The sequence below is a fragment of the Carassius auratus genome, unplaced genomic scaffold (genome assembly GCF_003368295.1).
Source record: "Carassius auratus strain Wakin unplaced genomic scaffold, ASM336829v1 scaf_tig00034167, whole genome shotgun sequence".
Lineage (NCBI taxonomy): Eukaryota > Metazoa > Chordata > Actinopteri > Cypriniformes > Cyprinidae > Carassius > Carassius auratus.
This window is the reverse complement of record NW_020526134.1, coordinates 16775-34657: the sequence shown is the minus strand read 5'-3', so window position 1 is coordinate 34657 and position 17883 is coordinate 16775. Positions and strand designations below refer to the sequence as shown.

At 35.7% G+C, this 17883-nt stretch overlaps 1 pseudogene; it reads right to left on the bottom strand.

Annotated features, from left to right (window-relative positions):
* Positions 1-779: 779 nt before the first annotated feature.
* Positions 780-17546, bottom strand: LOC113081405 (centrosomal protein of 131 kDa-like; annotated as a pseudogene).
* Between the last annotated feature and the right edge of the window lie 337 nt (positions 17547-17883).

Here is a 17883-nt window from a genome sequence, read left to right as displayed (position 1 = left end):
TGTTTGACCCAGGGGTGTGTAAACACTAAATCTAAGAAATTACACCATAGCAATAAAAAAAAACCTTGCTACGTGTACGGAATTAAGGTACCAGACTTGTTATAGCACTTGCATATCATTGCTCTCCTGTTGACTTCCATTGCCCTCATTTGTAAGTCGCTTTGGATAAAAGCGTCTGATAAATGACTAAATGTAAATGCTCTGTCACCACCTTTAACTCTTAGCTGACGTACGATAGAATGATGGATTATAAAGGAGGTCATTTGAATTTGCAAAGCATTTTCTATGAAATTCTGACTAGTTTAAAGCAAAGAAATTAAAAATACACTACCGTTCAAAAGTTTGGAGTAGCTATTTTTTTTTTTATGTTTGAAAGTCTTATGCCCACCAAGGTGCATTTAACAACTCTTTTGTAACATAATAAATGCCTTTACTGTCACATTTGATTGCATCCTCTCTGAATAAAAGCATTAATCTGTTAAAAAAAAAATTCAAAAACATTTAAAAAATCTTAACACGGTTTGTAAGTGTAAATTGGCCAACTTTCACAGCTGAGTGTCTCAGAACTGGCCACTATTATGTAATTTCACTCCCAGTTAACAATAACCTGAGAATTCAAGATTTACATTTGGCCCAAATTCCAAACATGTGCATACACACATACAATTGCTTCTCAAATATGCATTCTCTCACTGTTAATATGCAAAATGTGCATAGAACGTGATGAAATATGTAAACTGTGTAAAATATGTACATTTCTGCTAGATCTAGACAAGTACCTCTCTTTTTTCATATAATTTTCTTCCCATGTCTGTTTCTCAACCTCAAGTGTTTCCTTCAGGGCCTTTATTTCAGCCTAAGGAGAAATACAGACATGAATCAATTAAAAAGATGAGATACTATTTTATATCACCACAAAAAAAATGTAACCTTTACAAACATTACAGAGCATGAAACACATGCACACGTTTAAACAGACACACCACTTGATTTAGGTGCCAGAAAACCTAAAGCAAAAAAAAAAAAAAACAACACCAGGGTTTAGAAAAGGGATGATGCACAGTACGAGGAAGGAGAAAAAGATTGAGTAACTTTTATTTCGAAGACATTTCCCGAAACCTTTAAAACCGGTTGGTATCACTATAATGAACGTTGCAACACATTTACAGCTTGCTTTGTGTTTCTTGTTGATGGTTTGTTGTTTATTAAGACTGACTGCATCATGTTTTAATGCATGTATGCTGTTTAATTGGTTGGCAGTGGTTTGTATGACTAATTACTGTACATTATTTAGGTATTGCTCACAAAAATATTAGTTATACAACAAAAACTTATCTGATGCGTTACTATTTCTCAAAGTCATACACACTGCCAGAAAGGCATAGTTCACCACAAAATCAAAGTTCTGTCCATAATTACTTAAGCTCATGCCTTACCAAACATGTACGACTTCCTTTCTTGTGTGGAATACAAAAATATGAAAAAAAAAAAAACAACAACAACAACAACAAATCCAAGCTGCTTTTTTTTTTCTTTACATACAATAAGAGTGAATGATGACTAGACATGCCAATTTTCATTGTGTGCCGAAAAACAGATTGCACAGTATGCTTTTTTTGTTTGACACAAGAAATAAAGAAATAAAGAAAAAAGAGGGCGAGTACAATTATGAGAGAATGCTTTAATAACTATCTGATTGTTTGTACAGGTTGACCAGATGTGCATGTGTTTTACCTGGTGTCGTCTATCCTGTTCTTCTCTGCTCTTCTCCAGCTCTTCTCTCAATGCTCTTGCAGCCAAAGAGCTGTTCTTTTCCAACTGTTTCCTTAAGTCCTCCAGCTCAGCATGCTGTCTATATAACACACAAACCAATTTCCATTTAGTTATAACTTAACTTTGAATCTACTGTATTTCCTCTATTTTGGGCACTCAAAAAAAAAAAGGCTTAACCAGTACTTGAGACAGCAAAGTCTTGCTAAATTCTTAAAACAAGACTTACGAAATTACTATTTTGACTTGTTTTACCTAATATTTAACATATTTGTTACTCAACTGTCAAAAACATTTTTTTTCTTGTTTTAAGTATAAATCTGAATAACTTAAGTGATCTTTGCCAAAAAAAAAAAAAAAGCTAAATCTTTTATCTTTTTTAAATATTTTTGCTGAAAACACTGGATAAAAATCTAATAAATAAATAAATAAAAATTAAATCAACTATCAATTATTACAACATGAAAACACATGGAGGTTTCTTCATTATTTTATAAATAATTATTAATTTAGAACTTATTATTGATATAATATTTATTATTAATTCTTGGCTAGTAAGATAGTAATTTGACCTGGCTGCCAGCTGTGTGATTCGCTCTTTCTCCTCTGACACTTCTTATACAGACGTCTCCTCTGATGCTGCAGCGCGTTCTCCTCTTCCTGCTGTTGTTTCTCAAACCTGAGACACAAACACACATTTATTTTCTCAGTTGTACATAGACTTTCAATGATTATGTGTTCTTAAAATTCAATGCGTTGGAAATTTTTATATACAAAACAAACGTATTGTATGTACTTACTGTATGGACTTAAGCAAAACCTTTATTAACATAATACCCACAGTAAACACGGAGCAATTAACACCCAGAGAAGCTAATGTTTATTTAAGAGGTGTGTATGTGTACATTTTTTACTGATCTTGGCAATAGTAATAGATTTTTTTTCATGGCCTGAAATTATCTTTCAGTCACTAACTTGCCTTAATTTTATGAATAGGATACAACTGTTCCATGAAATCAGCACTCAGTTTTGGGAGTGTGCATTATCTGATGTGCATAAAGTGAAACAATGTTAAAAAGCAATGCAGAATGCGTGTGCAAATTCCGGGGTTTATGCAAGTTTCAGGACTGAATGGAGAAATACATGGAATGTGAAGAATATGCCTCCTCAATAAAGCCAAACTTACTTTATTCCTATGACTTTTATGCACGATCCACACAAGAATTCAATGAATAGTTGACGAAAAATTTAAAACGTCATTATTTACTCATGCTCATGTTGTTTCAAAATGTTTATGCTGTTTTTTTGTAAAGATTTTAGTGAAAAATAGTCAAAACTAGTGTGTGACATCACATTTGTTCACATCAATACAATTCCCATTTTGACATCTGGACATAAATTTAGGCTGGACACAAAGTATGGAGGGAAAATTCTCAGTAAATAACTACTTAACCTTAATTCTTTTTTTTTTTTTTTTTTTTTTGTAAGAAATGGATTTTGAAAGATTTTCAAAACTGCTTTTCATCAAAGATTAAAATGATTTCTGAAAGATCATGCGACACTGAAAACTGTAGTAATGGCTTCTGAAAATTCAGTTTTACCACTTAAATAAAATCCTTAATAAACAGGAAATACACTAACACCAACAGAAAACAACATGTTTACTATACAGCAGGGTTCATCTCTTAAAAAAATAGATTTTTTAGACTCTTTAAAAACAGACACTTTAGTCCTCATTTCTGATAACTGATACATTTCTGATAAAGTGTGTGTGTGTGTGTGTGTGTGTGTGTGTGTTTTCAAAAGCAGTATTTAGCTTTGAGATCATGTCTTGTCAGCTTCCTCTATAGCACTTTTCCAGTCTCCCTTTCTTTTTTCATAGTGTAAATGTGCTTGTGTTTTCTAACATTTGTGATCACGTTGTCTCTGTCACTGGTTTGATCTGTGATGAACAGATCTGTGAGCAGATGATTCTGTGCACTGGACGCAGTATGAGAGGGTATGTGTACCTCTGTTTGGCCAGTTCTCTCTCTCTCTGGCACTGCTCATCTCTTTCTCTCTCCAGCTGCTGTCGTAATTCCTCGGTCTGCCTGACGTAACGCTGGGCAGCCCTCTCGTCTGCCTGAAGCAGCTCTGCCTCATGAAGAACTCGGAGTTTCTTCAGCTCCTGCTTGTGCTTGGAGATGAGCTTCTGAATCTCTGGCTCCAGACCTGAGAGCATACAGGAGGAGAAATAACATAAATGTTTGCAATAGCATTGAAATAATCATGGAAATTTCATCGGAATTCAAAGAAAAGGATAAAACTACTATTCTCACTATTTGCTGATGTAATGTTTGATTTACAATGGCAGGTTTCCCCAGTAATGGCTGCACACAAAGCAGCTCTGCGCTTATAAACCTTACTTTATCAGATATTATCCACCTTTTTCCTGAACACTGAAGCCTCACCCCGAATCATACTGAACCAAAACGCTTTACATTTCAAGTCTCTGGTGTTTCTAGTCAAATGAATGTATTTTCCAAGCAGATAACTGTTTACAAAAAAAACTAAACATACATGGCGAGGTTCGCACCATTGAAAACAGGGATATTGTCCACAAAATGATAAATCATACCTTATTTTATTATTTCATACACAGTATTTTAACGTACCAAAAGCCTGTATCTTCTGTTTGTAAACAAGGTTACGCAAAGGCACTTGAAGAACATAATGATTTTTCCCCAGGTGTGGCATCTATAATCCAGTTGATTCTTTTCTTGATGCCACAGATGAAAATCATAAATGTGTGATATAATTTGGCAGCTGGGTTTAGATAGACGGGCAGGCTGGGCTGTAGAGTGATGTGATCTGATCAGAGAGATGTAGCACTGGTGTGAAGTTATTGAACTCTGCTGACCTTTTACAGTGATCTCCTTGATCTTCTTGGTCTTCTCATCAATCCATTTCTCCCGACGCACCTTTTCCGTGGCACTCATTAACTCTTTCAGCTTCTTAATCTCCTGTGGAGAAAGAGAGAGATGGAAGGAGAGTTAAACAGAAAGACAATATATTACATAAAAGTGGAAATTCTGTTGGCATTTACTCAAAATCATTTACTTTCCAAACTTAAAGTGTTTGTTTTACTGGAACACAGAAGAAGAAAATGTGCAGAATGCACCGGTCACGTTCATTGTCTAATTACAATGAGATGGGTCTGACTTTTTCTAGTGTTAAAAAGATGTGAAAACACTACGGATGTATCATAAAACTAATTCCAAAGTCATAACATTTGAACTTTAATGAGAGAGAAAGTCGTAACCAGGTCTGATTTGTTAGGGAGTTGTTCAGATGGCCTTTGTGAACTGGATCAATTGATTCAATCAAAAAATCCAACACAAAGAAAAAATTGCACGTCACTACTTCTCTCATTGACGTGCCAAGGTGTCCACTGCCAGTGTATTTAGTGTATTCCAACTAAAGTTTAGTAAAAAGTTGCATTTCTGCACTAAAAGAATCTTTTCATTTGAACAACATGATGAATAATGAATGAATGGAGTATAAGAATAAAAGTATTAAACTTCAGAAAACTAATTCAGGCAGAACTGTTCAATGTTCAAACTTTATTCAGTACAGAAGTTATTCAATATTTTCTGTTTATGTGGCTATTTTTGTATTTTGTTTCCATCTGAAATGTGCAGCAAATTAAAGTAACATGGGCTTAACTCCTTCCCGTGTATAACAGGAACACCAAAATACACCGGTGGAATGTTCATCATTCAAAATTTTACTAAAATAATAATGATATCACACATCATTCGCACAAACACAAGCTGTGAAATGGAGAAAAAGATGAAATCCGTTTGAAATTCTCTTGTTATTACAGTATGTCATCAACAGCCAGTTGGATGCTTCCTTGGGGTTAAAAAAAAACATGCAAAGTTAATGGCTTCAAGCTAAATAAAAGTCTGCAAGTCTGTGTTAGATAAGAGTTGAATAAAAGAATGGAAATGACAGAACAAGGGAGTGACGAGGGGCTTTCGTTAGATTAGAAAAACAAGAGTTACCTCACACATGGGACCCCAGAATTTGCCAAACCTACAGGTAGACGGAAGGAAAGACAAAGAGAGAAACGCACAACAAATGCAGAAAAGAGAAACAGTTAGCAGTGGCAAAGCAACACGGCAAGCGAACATGCATTTGATGTTGTGCACAGGATAAAACGCACATAATTCAAGATAATGTGCGGAGATACAGCTACTGACAGCAGCAGAGAGAACCACAAACCAGTAAAAACAACAGCTGTTGAAACCAACACACACTGATCTGCAACACTTGAGGAGACCTTTAAAGCTCGATAGCCCCCATGTGGTCAAAGCTGATGCAAAAATTCAGAGACACCTCATCAGTCCTATCACTACACCAGCATCCCAAAACATCAATCTCACCATCTCATGTTGCTCCTGCATCTGAGCAATCTTCTTAGTGTACTTCTGATCCACCTGCTTGAGTTCTCCTACTACTTCCTCACAGCGTTCGCTCAGGGACTTTTTATCATCAATCAGCTGAGTGAGAAAGAGAGATAGTAAAAATGTACAACCTCATCTACTAGTTTGACATATCCTAAACTTCTGAATGACAGTGTAAGTAAGATTTGTAATGCTTTTAGAGAAATGTCTTATGCTCATCAAGGCTGCGTTTATTTGATCAACAATACAGAAACAAATGTAATATTGTGAAACATTATTGCAATTTAATATGTGTTTCGAATGTAATATATTTTAAATCATAATAAATTTCAAATGACCCTTCAGAAATCATTCTAATATTCTGATGTATTATCAGTGTTGAAAACAGTTTTGCTGCTTTTATATGTATGTTTTTTATACATACATATACATACATTTTATACATTATATTATATATTATTTTTGTCTTCCGTGATTCTTCAGAAATCATTCAATATGCTGATTTGGAGCTGAAGAAACTAAATATATATAAACATTTATGCATTATTGTACATATTTTATATTCCATTAAATTTTTTTTACAGTATTACATTTATGTAAAAATTGATGTGTAAATGAAGCCTATATTTTTAAGACTGTTTTTTGCATTGATGACATTATTTATCATGGCAATTAAGCATATCTTTTATCCAGTTTTTCCTTCAATGCGTCCACTGTAATTGTATTTGAAGTGTGTTGAGATTAATACCTGGTCTATAAAGGTCAAGTGTCTCTGTATCGTAGCTTCATACTGCTGCTTCTGTAACTGGAACGTATGATTGAGCTCTTTCTCAGTCTCCTTCACATGTCGGATCGTCAGCTCCCTCTGCTGGGCCTACAGACACACATTCACCTTTATATTAGTCTATGACAACACAATTCATGGTTGCATACTGTAAATACACATATGTAACATCATTGGATTTTGAAGGTGTAGAGCATATTGAACCATACTGATGATAATATACGCAAATGTGCGTATGTTTGTTTTACCAGTGCTGTCTGTAGCATATTGACTGTGCGTTTTTTCTCATCCAGCTCCAGTTTGAGTCTCATCATGGAGCCGGTGACCTCAGCTGCTGTGGCTGAGGCTTGTTCTACAACCGCTAGATCTTCCTCGGACAACACCACCTACAGTCGCATACACATGAATATAAACTTCATTACAGATACAGCATAAAAACTGTGTTACATAAGTTCAGTTCATATATACGTTTACCTCTCTGTGTGATCCAGAAGTGACTGAGCGTGGTCTCTCCTGCTCGGACTTCTCCATCTCATCCAGGAAGCTCATAATGCTCTGTAGTTTGGCTTCCGAGAGCAGAGCGCCCCCATCTGGTAGTGCTGGGGTCTGACTCAGCTGCCTGTGCCGTTCCACATTATCTGTTGTCAGGGAGTTGGAGTCTTCATCCTAAAATAATTAGCCAAACAAAAAAGTCACCATTAAAAAGTTGGGGTGAAAGATATGAATGGTTTTATTCAGCAAGGATACATTAATTTATCCTAATAGGAAATGTATCAAGGTTTCCACAAAAATATAAAGCAGGAAAACTGTTTTCAACTTTGAAAATAATAATTTGAAAATGTTTCCTGCGCATCAAATCATCATTTCGCAGATCATGTGACACTGCAGACTGAAATAACGGCTGGTGAAAATTCAGTGTTGCCATAACAGGAATAAATTACATGTTAAAACAATACTAGAAAACAGGCATTTTAAATTGTCATAATATTTTATAATATTTCTGTTTATACTGTATTTTTGATCAAATAAATATAGCCTTCACGAGCATAAGAAATGTTATTGTGTAATATATATATGAGAGAGAGAGAGAGAAATAACTGTGTACACTTAGATAAGTTAACTCACCTCATCAATCCACGAATACTTGTCCTTCCTGTAGCTCTTGGGCTCTGAAAGTCTCTCTGGTGCCTCTTCTAAGAGCTTCAGTGTGTCCAGCAAGTCATTTAGAGTGGTTTTCGACTGTGCCCTGCTGGATGACGCCCCCTGTCGCTGGTCCTCCATGCTCACAGACCTCTGGAGGATCTCCTGAGGGAATAAAGTGATGTGATCAGCAAAAGCATTCATTTCATCTTCACAGCTGATGGAATCAGGACCAGTTTGTTGCGAGAGGACACCTGAGAACACTGAGATCCTCTGCACGCAGAACGAGTGGGGGATGAAGCCCTCAGATGTGTCACATCCTCCAGAACAGGCACCACGTTCACATTAGAATCTGAAGAATAAATGACAAACCGTATTCCTACTAAAGATTGATTTTCTGTGACTGAAGAAAGAAATGTTTTCATGATATTCACCGATATAGTATTTTTTTAAAAAATGACATAATTAGGTACAGTATATTGAGTTTGATCAGACTCAGAGTAGTACGCACCTGTGTTCTTAGACTTGGCATCAGAGGAAGAAGTGGGTGAACTCCTGGGGAGTTTTTTACGCCCCACTTTCCCTGCATGTCTTAGTGTCTCTACCTCCTCCTCTGCTATCTGCTGTACCTCTGCAGCACGTTGGGCTCTTTTCTGCTGAAGCTCCTGTTTTGGATGCACAAATGATACACTAATAAGTCAGAAAACAATGTCAATGTCAATGCCAACAGAACTAACAAATCAGTGCAAACTACACAACCGTTCAGAAGTCTGGAGTTAGTAAGACTTTTCGGTTGCACTTTATTTTACAGTACGTGTACTTACATGTACTTATAGTATACTTACAGTGTATTTATCTAAGACAGTTAAGGTAATACAAGGTAACTACATGGGGTAGGGTTAGGTTTAGGGGTAGGTTCAGAGTTAGTACCTAGTTATTAGATAGTTATTGTAACTACTATAATAAGTACATAGTATGTACATGAGGAACAGGACTGTAAAATAAAGTGCTACGGACTTTTCAATACTCAACAAGACTGCATTCATTTGATCAAAAACAGTAATTTTGCAAAATACTGTTTTAATATATAAAAAATTTATAATAATTATATATATATATATATATATATATATATATATATATATATATATATATATATATATATATACACACACAGTATATGTGTGTGTGTGTGTGTGTGTGTGTGTGTGTGTGTGTGTAAGTGAGACTCTGGACCACATACCTAGACATATTTTTGTACAACATATGAAAGGGGGATACATAAGCTTTCTATTGATGTATGGTTTATTAGGATAGGACAATATTTGGCCGAGATACAACTATTTGGAAAATCTGGAATCTAAGGGTGCAAAAAAAATCTAAATATTGAGAAAATCACCTTTAATGTTGTCCAAATGAATTTCTTAGTAATGCATATTACTAACCAAAAATTAAGTTTTGATATATTTACAGTAGGGAATTTACTAAATATCTTCATTGCACATGATCTTTACTTAATATCCTTAATAATTTTGGGCATAAAATAAAAATCTGTAATTTTGACCCATACAGTGCATTTTTGGCTATTTCTACAAATATACCCCAGCGACTTAAGACTGGTTTTGTGGTCCAGGGTCACATATCTAATTTATTCTTTTTGAAATGATTCTAATATTTTGATTGGTGTTTACAACATTATTCAAAATTAGTATAAATGTAGAAAAAAAAAAATTTGTGCTGCTTTATATATTTGTGGATTTTTTTTTTTCAGGAATCTTTGAAGAATAGAAACTGAAACTTTTGTACAATTATAAATGTCTTTACTGTAATTTTTGATCAATTTAATGCATCCTTGCTGAATAAAAGTACTAACTTCCTTAAAAAAAAAAAGCAATATATTACTGACCCCAAACTTTTTAACCATAGTGTATATTAGTTCTGTATAGGGCTGGGCGATATGGAGCAAAAAATATATCTCAATATATTTTGCTATATCTCGATATACGATATATATCTCGATATCTTTACAGGAAAAATAACCCCCAAAAAACTACTGCAAAAACAAATATGGCAAATATTACATGTTAAGGGGCCTATGAAACATTTTATTTTTTTCTTCACCATATGTTTTATTGTTACCTAATTCTGTGTTTTAGCATGTGCAATTATTTAAATGCATAAAAACAACTTAATTAGTTAAAAACAATTCTTAAAATAGCCTTATGTGAAATGTTTTTTTCCCTTCAGAAATTCTGTGTATTTACATTTTTCTGATTATCAAATGAAGGCATAAAACAGTCATTTAATTTATCTTTTAATTATTTAAAATTAAGCAAACTTAATTTTTTGGTAAACAAAGGGGATTTACTATTAAAATAAAACATGGGAGAAATGTTGTGTGATTATTCCTTATAAAATTATGTTCGTTTCATTTTAATAGTAGTAGTAGTGGGCTATCTACATTCTGCTGTACAATAGTAATAGATTTCTGTCAAATACTTTTATTTTGACGGGTTTACCTTTACAGTTCTGTGTATGTGATACCACAGTCTATGATGTGATATGAGCTAGTCTTACTCAAATCAAACGGTCAGATGCTCATGAAGTGACTCTCAGTGCAGTTCTGGAGATGTTCCTCATGTGTTCACGTCTTTATTTAGAGAGAGGAAAGACAATGAAATCAGCGCGAGCGTTATGCGAGCTTCCGTGTTTAATGAATGAAGACGCGCTTCTGCTACATTCGTTGACACAGACACGCAGAACATGCAGGATTCATATTTAAATAGACTTTTCCGGGTTAATATTTGCAGATATTAGTCCATTTCGCGATTTGATGTAAGTGCATGACCGACTTTTGATTAATTCATTTAAAATTTGACCAATTCCGTGACATTCCGCGTTAAACTGTAAATTCCATTTTTATGACTGGATTCCGCGATTCCATCCGCGTTTCATTGGGCCCTACAGTAGACATCTGCCTGCCGTTCGCCCTACGCCTTAAAACTGAAGTATCTCCATATAATGGAGCCAGTTGTCTTTTTTTTTTTTTTTTTTGACTAGTTCTCTACACGCGAGGTGAGAGGGGACAAAAGCAAGGAGGCGGGGGGTGAGCGAGCGGGGGCGAGCACAGCACAGGGAAGGCAAACAAGCAAAGTGGCGGAATCAGAATATAAACAATATATCGATATATACGATATGTCAAAATCCATATCGTGTTTAAAAAATATCTCGATATATTTTAAATATCGATATATCGCCCACCCCTAGTTCTGTATATCATTTCTGAAGACTGCTGCACCTGTATGACGGTAAGACGAGCCAGACGAGCTTTCTCCTCCCTGATGCGTTTTCGATCATCTTCTTTCTTCTTCAGTGATTCAGCGGTTTTCTCCTCCTTCTTTTTGGATATGAGGAGATGTTTGATTGTATTCTCACTGACTCTCTTTCTGTTAGCATGGCATCGATACCAACGCTGGATGATAATAGCAGCATGGTTTACCTGCTGAATATACCTGTAAACGGTTTGAAATGTCACAAAGGTCAATCAAACATTTGCACATGATGATCACAGCTAGGGTGGAAACAACTGAGGGCTGAAAAACACTGCTGACCTTTCGGCCTCTTCCTCGGTCACCTCTTGTCTGCGTGGCTGACCTGGGCTTCGGGGGCTACGGGGGGCAATATTGTTGGAGCTTGATGACGCAGAGGAGAAGTTCTTCTGAGACTTAGTAAGAGAACAGCTCAGATCCACAGTCACATCATCATTTACGGTGGCTTTAATTATGTTGCTGTTAAAAAACAGAGAGAAGGCAATCACTGTAAATGTGTAGGCTTAGAAACAGCACACTCGAGCAGGATAGAGCCTTATTTAGAGAAGTCATATCTAAGATTAGCTCACACAGATGTCAACGTCATTATGAACCTACTTGAAGGAGGGTTTCTGATTGGAGCTCTTGGGGGTGAGGGGTTTCTCTGAGTGGTTATTATGAAGGATGGTGGTCACAGAGTTACCCACAGCAGCTTTATTGCTCCTGAAAGCCAACACAAAGACATTCTACATATTTAAATTAGTCTTTACATACCATACTAATTGCATTAATAAAATTAATTAATGAAAACGTACTTATTAAATACTGTAATTAAAATGTTAAATATATATGCAGTCTTTTTAAAAGAAGCATTTCAGGTTCACCAAGGCCGCATTTATTCGATCAAAAATATAGTAATATTGTGCAATACTATTACAGTTTAAAATAACTGGTTTCTATTTATAATATATTTTAACATCTGTTGTTTTCAACAGATGTGCTGGTTAATATTTTTGTGGAAGCTATGATATATTTTTCAGGATTTTATGATGAATAGAAAGTTGAATCAGTATTTGTCTGTAATGGAAATCTTTTATAGCATAAATGTCTTTTACTGTCACTTTTGATCAATTTATTGCATTCTAGCTGAATGAAAATATTAATAATCATAATAAAAAAAATTACTGACCTTAATTACAAACTTTTGAACAGAAGAAACTCACAATTTAGAAACAATTTTAAGAATTCAAGCATGAACTTTTAGTTGAAAGGATTCATAAAATCAAGTGTCTCTAAACATTTGACTGGTGCTGTATTTTAAAGGCAATAAAAATGAAAGGATTCTAGCGCTCTTCTCCCAATGGTATACTAATGATTTGATTGACAAGCACAAAAAAGGCGTAAGGTGAATTTGTTGTCTATCACACTGTTTTCATGGCAACAAGAGTTTGAAAGCTACTCATTAGGACACAGCAGTGTCCAAGCCATAGGAGAAATGGCTTCCCACCTGTTGTTGGCAGTGAAGCTGGCAGCCAGAGAGACGCCAGCTTCCCTCTTCTTCAGGCCTGTAGGAGAATCAATACTGCAGGTACTGTGAGAGCTGCAGGGCACAGGAAAAGCTCTCGTTTGGTCATCCTGAAAGCAAGATATCAGTTTAAACCAATGCTGCAGCAAGAGCAAGCAAAACCACCATGATAATGTAATGCTGTTTAGGGCTAAGCTCGTACGTTTAAGATATTGTTCATAGTATGTCAAAAAAAAGTTATCATGGTTTCCCACATATAATTTACAAGTATAATAAGATCCAATGACTGAAGAGGAGTTACCAGGATGTTCCAAGTAGTGTGGTCTTTGGATGTCTTGGAGAAGCTGGCTAGTTTTCTCCGTCCATCAGAGCTGCTTTTGAACAGAGCCAGGAAGTCTTCTGTGAGGCCTTCACTGCAATCAGACACAGAGAGGGAAAGACAGGAAGGTCTGAGTATCACACACTAAACACACACACACACACACACGAGGAACATATAAACGCAACACTAGACCAATAATACCTAAGCTACCATTCAAAAGCGTGGGGTCTGAAAGACTTTTTTGTTTTTGAAAGGAGGTCTCTTATGCTCCCCAGGGATGCATTTATTTGAACAAAAATACAGTTAAAATGGTAATATTGTGAAATATTTGTACAATTTGAAATGTATTATTAATCCTGTGATGGCAAAGCTGAATTTTCAGCATCATTACTCCAGTCTTCAGTGTCACATGATCCTTTAGAAATCATTGTAATGTGCCGATTTTGGTCCAAAAATAAACTTTCTTCCTATTATCAATGTTGAAAACAGTTTTCTTATAATAAATTATATACGTCATGTTTGATCAGTTTATTGCATCCTTGCTGAACGAAGTATTAATTTATATTCCTATAAATCATACTCACCCCAAACTTTTGAATGGACTTGGAAAAAATATATAGTGTCCATAGCACAGCTAGTACAGGACGAGTTAAATGCTTATGCTATAACTAAATACTGTTGGGACTGCATTTTAGAAATATTAGGAATACCTAATCTGTGTTTCCCTTCTTGGAAACAAATATAGAGAAAAATCCAGTGCACGACCTGAGATTTATCTCCAGTAAAAACAACCAGATAGAAAGATAGATAGATATATTAGATGATGACAGCTGCACTTGGTTCACAGCAGAGGAATGCTTCAGCGGAGGCTGGTTTTAAAGGGACAGATGTCCACAGGCATATGGCAATCGCATCCTTCCACATTTAAATTGCATAAAATGTTTAACACGATGCTCACCCCTATGTCTGACCCATCGGCATCTGTGCTAGCAACTTCAGTGTGTATATGTGAGTGTTTTGGGGGTGTAAGGGGCACCTAGCGACAGCTGGTCCAATGAAAAGCAATTCACGGAACTACATTCCTCCACGTTTCCTCTTTTTTAGCAATTCACCAGGGAAGAAAGGTCACGGAATTACATTTATTAAGGGGGGAGGGGTATTAGGTTGTTCCTTCATTTAAACCCCCAGTGGCATCCCAGGATGCAGTGGGATGGGAGGGCAGGACTGACAGCTGCCGGACAAAAGAATTTCAGAGTGCACACTTCTCCTTTCACTGCGACCTCATTCAAGCGAAATCAGAGAACCCAGCCCCCTCCTGCTTGGCTTGTGCTGCAGCCGCCAGGCTACAATAGCTGTTGTCTGGGAAAAACCAAAACCACCCAAACCCCAGCTGTTGCTGCTTTAAGGATATAAACCCCCAACTACATTTAGGAGGCGATCAACCAGACATACCACAGCTTGTGTGAAGTGAGTGCATGCAGGCATGTGTGCAAGACATGTACGTGCACAAACATGCCATCATTACTTTAAAAAAGTCAGATATGTTGAATAAGTTGTCAGCTAACCTCTCACTCACATCCTTTGGGCATAGTCCATTCTCAAAGCCTGAATAGGACAGCTGGCACATGTTGATGAGTGAATCTCACAAAAACATATTAATTTCATTCAGAACTTATAAGTAATATTTTACATAAAGATAATTTTAGGATCAAGATTTGCATAGGACCATTTAGAAAATTTTGCAAAATTTTGCAATGGGACAATATTTTCATTATAACTGCCGTAAACAGATTTTAATCTCAAATTCTCATTACTGTTTTGGGGAAAAAAAAAACTCTTCCATAATACAAAAATAATATATATTAATATATTCAGATTTTTTTTTTTTCACTATATTTATAAAATTTCGAGCTTTTTACCCATTAGATTTTTACCAGTGCACTACCGTATTTTTAAAACTGTATTATGGTAAATGAATATTGTAATACAATGCTTTTTATAATGTATATAAGCATAAACTACTGAAACTAATTCATACCATACTGTAGAAGTATTATACAATTTAATATATATGTATTATTATCTAAGCATTAAATATTATATAAATATTCTATAAGAATGTATATCAAATTGATGGTAATGAGAATTGATGAGAATGAGAATGAAAATGTATTTAATTGTTATGAAAATAATATCACAAGAGATCCTAAACATATCCTAGAACAGGCTTAATTTGATCAAAACAATCTGATAAAATTGTATTATATTTATTTAGGATATTTTTGGTCGCCTGGATGTGTTTTTCACAAGTTTTGTACAATTCCCAGTATCAGCACCAGAAGAGACAAACTTTTAAAATGGCATGCAAAGGAATGACAGATGGTTCTGTACCTGAGGCTTGTGTTGGCCTGCTGGTTCACCTGTGTGGTGCTGTTGGACCGACGCAGATTCTTAATTGCTCGTGAGCTTCCCAATCCAGCATCAGTCTGCCAACAACAGAAAGCGCAGAAAAGTTATAATACTAGGCCTACTGAAGACTAAAAACTGGTTTGAAATGGAGCAACTCGCATATGCAGTTATGGCATTTGGTTAAGAGCTAACCAATGGAATTAGATGTTACTGGTGTCTAAACTGCACAATAAATGGCATATTTTATTGATTTTGTCCATTCTTAGACCAAGTTATCGTATGGGTTCAGACAGCTTGAAATGTAATGCTTTCCACAAAAAAATAATAACAGAATTGAATTTACTTCAAACGAAGAAAGAATAAGTATAATAAGAGTGAAATATCTTGATTTGCAATTGACTAAATCTTAATAAAAGAGTCTCAAAAGGCAAAGACAACATCGTGCATTTCAGAAAAGCTGCTTTTATGACAAATCCCTGTCTCCAAGTGAAGATGGTGAAGGTGACAGTCCAATGTCATGCTTTAATTTGCATGGTTATCGCATGAATAACCTGCTTGTAAGACCATGACTCAATGAATTTATACAAGGGACACTTGTATAACCATCTTCTTGATAATTACAGAATCTTCTAGCCAGACTCACCAAAGTGTTTCGCTTCCCACGGCCATCAAAGGCCACAGACACAGATATGGATCGAGAGAAGTGTTTTGCAGGTGAAGCACTGTTGGGTCTGCGGCCCACTGTGAGCTGGGAGCCTGTCAGGCCGAGGTCCAGAGCGTCTCCAGCTGCCCCTGTCTGGATGGATGCCAGTGGACTGCGAGTTGTATGCATCTTAAACTGATGGACGGAGAAGATGATTTAGTCAAAAAAAAAAAAAAGACAAATCCACAAGATGTTACCACATGTGATGCTGGATAAAGTCAGGATTCCTACAACTTTTGACCAATGACTTTCCATGATTTTTTCAATTTCTAGATATTTTCAAATTAGTTGTTAAATAAAACAATTGTATATACATTATATCTACACTGAAGAAATATTTTACAGAGGAGCATAACTAGAAACATTTATATTCACTAAACACATTTCCATAACTTTCCCAGCCCTGGAAATCTCAATGTTCCAAAAATCTCAATGTTCCATTACATTTCCATTATATTTCCAGGTTTTCCATGACTGGTTCAGAAGCAGGTGGAAAACATGAAGAAATAGCAAGTCAGCATTTTATGTTAACAAAAATACTGTGAAAGTTGCTGTTGAACGGAAAAATGTTAGTTTCTATTGAAACATATTCAAAGCATCCACACTTTCCATCATATATATACTTTCAAAACAACTAAATAGCTTATAATATTCTTTATCTATATATACAATAATAAGATATTACTATTAAAAATAATAATACACATCTTAACATAACAGTCTTTCATAGGTCTTTCTATCATGATAATTGACAAAATTACAAAAACAAAGACACCCAAGGCCTCCTTCAGTATCAGCACAAACCTGATGAAGGTCAATACGCAATACACTGCCTTTGAGAAATAGGCAAAAATATGAACATATATGTTTAAGTGAATAGGTCCTGTATATTACCACAGGATTGCACTAACGTTAGTTCAGCTATGGCGAAACTGTCTTTCTTGCAGCACTTCTTGCTGGCTTCACATGTTAAACACGATGATTACAGCTGGATTAAACTGTCAATCCATTGCTTACCTTTACTAAATTGTCCACATCAGATGAAGAAACTGTCTTTAAACAAATAAGAGCGTCGTTATTCCAGTTCGGAACGTAAGACAGTGATATCTCATCTGTCTCCAACTCCACAGCGCAACATCTTCTCATTAGAAACCAGAAAACATAAAGGAACTCCGCCCATTGAGAGCTCTGATTGGTGGAGCGCGGAGCGTTCTAGTGATGTGATTGGCTGGTTGGATGTGTTTTTTTTTTTTTTGGCATGATGTCTGAAGGAGGCGTGAACAAACGGCAAGGCTGGCAGGCGTGCTGCACCGCCGGCAGATGTGGCGTCAATTTCAGCTACAGTGCTAAATAATTTAAGATGAATTATTGTGTGTAAAGGAGTTTAAAAGGTGGCATACAAATTAAACTAACAATAATAACTATTTAACATGACAAAAGTCAATTTTCTTACTAGATGTTATATTTTATGAAA